Source organism: Lucilia cuprina, chromosome 5 (genome assembly GCF_022045245.1).
Source record: "Lucilia cuprina isolate Lc7/37 chromosome 5, ASM2204524v1, whole genome shotgun sequence".
NCBI classification, from domain to species: domain Eukaryota; kingdom Metazoa; phylum Arthropoda; class Insecta; order Diptera; family Calliphoridae; genus Lucilia; species Lucilia cuprina.
In genome coordinates this window covers 7,221,579-7,225,585 of record NC_060953.1, presented here as the reverse complement: position 1 = coordinate 7,225,585, position 4,007 = coordinate 7,221,579, and positions in this window count along the sequence as shown.

The window sequence follows — 4,007 nt, the reverse complement described above, 5'->3', positions numbered from 1 at the left end:
GATAAATAGATAGATAGATAGACAGACAGACAGACAGACAGACAGACAGACAGACAGACAGATAGATAGATAGATAGATAGATAGATAGATAGATAGATAGATAGATAAATAGATAGATAAATAGATAAATAAATACAAATAGTTACAAATAGATATTGATAGATTCTTATTAATAATACTAGTTGAATGACACTCTTTAGGTCAGAATATTGTCCTTATTTTAAAAGTTACATGTCTTTAAGGACATTCAAAACCCCAGATTTTCAGACTCACCCTGAAAGAATCGTTAACTTTACCTGTATACATACTATCTATAATACAAGTTAGTTACATGACCATATAACATAACACATACACCAACAACAGAAACAGCAAGTAGCAGCATATTGTTGTAGCATTGTTAACTGAATATAATAACAATAATAACAACAATAACAACAACAACAGCAGCAAGCAGGAATACACTTGGAATTATAATTTAACATTCATGACAATAAACCAAACCATATATGAGGAGGAAAATAAAATATATATGAATTTGTTAAAGAAGTAAAAGATGAACATGTAGTAGACGTATAAAGCAAGTGCGAATGTGAATGTGTTATAAAAGGGGGGTGGAAAAGTAAAGGAAAGTTAGGATATGGTGTGGATTTACTAACGTATAGGGTAGGGAGTTGAGACATACAACACACATAGAAATAATATGTTATTGTGTAGGTTTATATGAATGTGTATTAGTTAGACACAAACTATTGTATTTAGTTGTTGTTGTTAGATTTATACAAACATTCAGTCTTCATTTAGATATTGTTTGTAACAAAATTCTATTCCTTACTGTTCTCTAACAATTTACAATTTACACACATATGTCTAGGTATGTGTGTGTGTGTATGTTGCAAAAAAAAAAAAACAACACACAAGCAGACAAATACAAACCCATATAAACATACGCATTCAAAAGCATACATTTTACTTTATATATCTTTTTTGTTAACATTACACACACATACATGATAGCAATACATTTTACTACACACATACTTATATACAAATCAAACATTACATCTATACATTTATATATTCTATATATCATTCATTTATATACAATTTACTTTACTTACTTTGCAAACATACTTATGTACATGCAAGCATACATTCATACATATCTTATATACAAATAATATTTATTTGTATTTTGTGTGTGTGTGTGTGCGTATGTGTGTTTTGTATGTACTTTGTTTGTTTTGTACTTATACTCTCTTTCTCTTCTTATATATATTTTTATATTTTTATTTTTACTTTTTTTTTAAATCAAAATAAATATATATTTTTATAACTAAAAATTTAAAATAAAATTTCTCAAAAAAATGTCTAAAAAAACCAAAAACTCTAAAACACAAAAAACCAAAATCTCTCTACACAACTCCTCCTCAAATTCAACTTATAAAAATCAAAAACTACCAACTACTCCTACTTTTTGTTTTTAAACAAAAAAAACGTATAAAAACCAAAAACTTTTAAATTAAAAAAAAATCAAAAAATAACAAAAATTTGATAAAAAAAAACTGAAAAATATCAAATAAACTATTGAGTAGCAAATCAAACAAGAAAATACACAATGTACTAAGGCTCAAGTAAAAGCCTACAATGATTTGTTATACCTCACACAATTACAACAACAGCAACTGCAGCAGCAACAACAACAACAGCAGCAGCAGCAACAACAGCAGCAACAGGAGGAAGAGGAGACCACATATTATACCATAGATGGTAAACACTATAAAATAGTACGTAAATCCCAACAACAGCCACACCAGCAACAGCAACAACAACAACAGCAAGTATTGCAAATAGAACAACAACATCCTAGTCCTGCATCTTCGACCACCACCCAACAACAATATCCTGTTTATGCCAGTCCAGCTTTAAGTTCGACTGGTAATTCTTCACCAGCCTTACATGCAAATGTTAATAATAATAATAACAACAACAACAACACCACCACCACCCCACCGCAAGTTATTGTTTATAAAACAACTACTGGCTCATCAGCCGCCGCCGCCGAATCGCCCATAGCACGTCGTACAACACATGTTGCAAACGCTGGTTCGCCTGCAACATCTTCGAATACTGTTGCTTATTCCTCTGTGATACAAAGCACTCTACAGCAACAGCAGTTGCAGCAGCAACAACATCAACAGCAACAACAACAGCAGCATCAATTGAATCTTTGGAAAATAGAAGATGCTGCTCAACAAGAAGAAGATGTTAAAAATGTTTTACAATTACAGGTTAAACAAGAACATCAAAATCTAGACTATCACTCCTCTTTAGCAGGAGTTGTTGGAGGAGGCGGCGGTTTAGTAAGCGGTAATGTTGTTATGAGTGATAATCTTATATTTAATTTACCACCCGGTTTGGAAATTAAACAAACTTCGGGTCTTAATGTTTGTAACAATAATTCCCCACATTCACCCTCAGTCTTGCAACATACTCAACAACAGCATCAGCAGCAGCAACAACAATTATTAGCCCAGCAACAGCAGCAGCAGCAACAACATTTATACAATGAACAAAAGTTGCAGCAGCAGCAACCTGACAATAAACGTCACCAGCATATGATTGCTAACATGTTAATGTCTCCTTCTCATACCACCACCAACAACAACAACAATTCTTCGTCTAACAATAATAACAATACAAATAATACTTCGTCTACTTCTACGTCGTCTTCCCACCATCACTCTACGGCCACAACGTCACAGATTCAAATAAATTCTAAGGTTTGTATTTTATTATTATTTTTTTTTTTAAGTTTTCAAAAACAAAATTTAGTTTTTTTATTATTTTTTATTTTGATTTTTTTATTTTTTCTTGAATTTCTTTTTATTTTTCCAAAATTATTAGTTTTTCTGGCTACAACATTATATTTTTATTTTTAAATTTGAATTTTACAAAATTTTAAAACAATAGTCTCGTCAATGTATTCGAACACAACAAAAAAATTTTTATTTTAAACAAATATTTGTAGTCAAAAGATGGTTTTAAAACCCTAATAACACTAGTAAATAGTTCAAATAACTCTTTAAACTTTAATCACTTGCTTATTATTCAAATTCTAAACTCTTTATATAATTTACCAGTGATAAGCTTCAGATTTTTAAATCCTGTATATAGTTTTTTTTTCATTAGTTTGAAGTTTATTTTCCTTATTGTCCTCTGTGTGGAAATACTGATCAATTTCGAAGTACAGAAGTAGTTTAGTTAAGTTCTTGTTCTGTTCTAGTTCAGTTTTAGTTCAGTTCTAGTTCAGTTCTAGTTCAGTTCTAGTTCAGTTCTAGTTCAGTTTTAGTTCAGTTTTAGTTCAGTTCTAGTTCAGTTCTAGTTCAGTTCTAGTTCAGTTCTAGTTCAGTTCTAGTTCAGTTCTAGTTCAGTTCTAGTTCAGTTCTAGTTCAGTTCTAGTTCAGTTCTAGTTCTGTTCTAGTTCAATTCTAGTTCAGTTCTAGTTCAGTTCTAGTTCAGTTCTAGTACTGTTCTAGACGATTTCAGGACGTGTTCCAGTTCTGGTTTAGTTCCGTATTAGTTCTGTTCTAGGTCTATTCTAGTTCTGTTATAGTTCAGTTCTGCTCTAGTTCTGCTTTAGTTTTGTTCTGCTCTAGTTCTGCTTTAGTTTTGTTCTAGTTCTGTTCTAGTTCAGTTCTAGATCTGGTCTAGATCTTTTCTAGCTTTGTTCTATTTTTGTTTTAGTTCTTTTCTAGTTCAGTTCTAGGTCAGTTCTAGTTCAGTTCTAGTACTGTTCTAGACGATTTCAGGACGTGTTCTAGATCTGGTTTAGTTCAGTATTAGTTCTGTTCTAGCTCCATTCTAGTTCTGTTCAGCTCTAGTTCTGCTTTAGGTTTGTTCAAGTTCTGTTCTAGTTCTGTTCTGTTCTAGTTCTGTTCTAGTTCTGTTCTAGTTCTGTTCTAGTTCTGTTCTAGTTCTGTTCTAGTTCTGTTCTAGTTCTGTT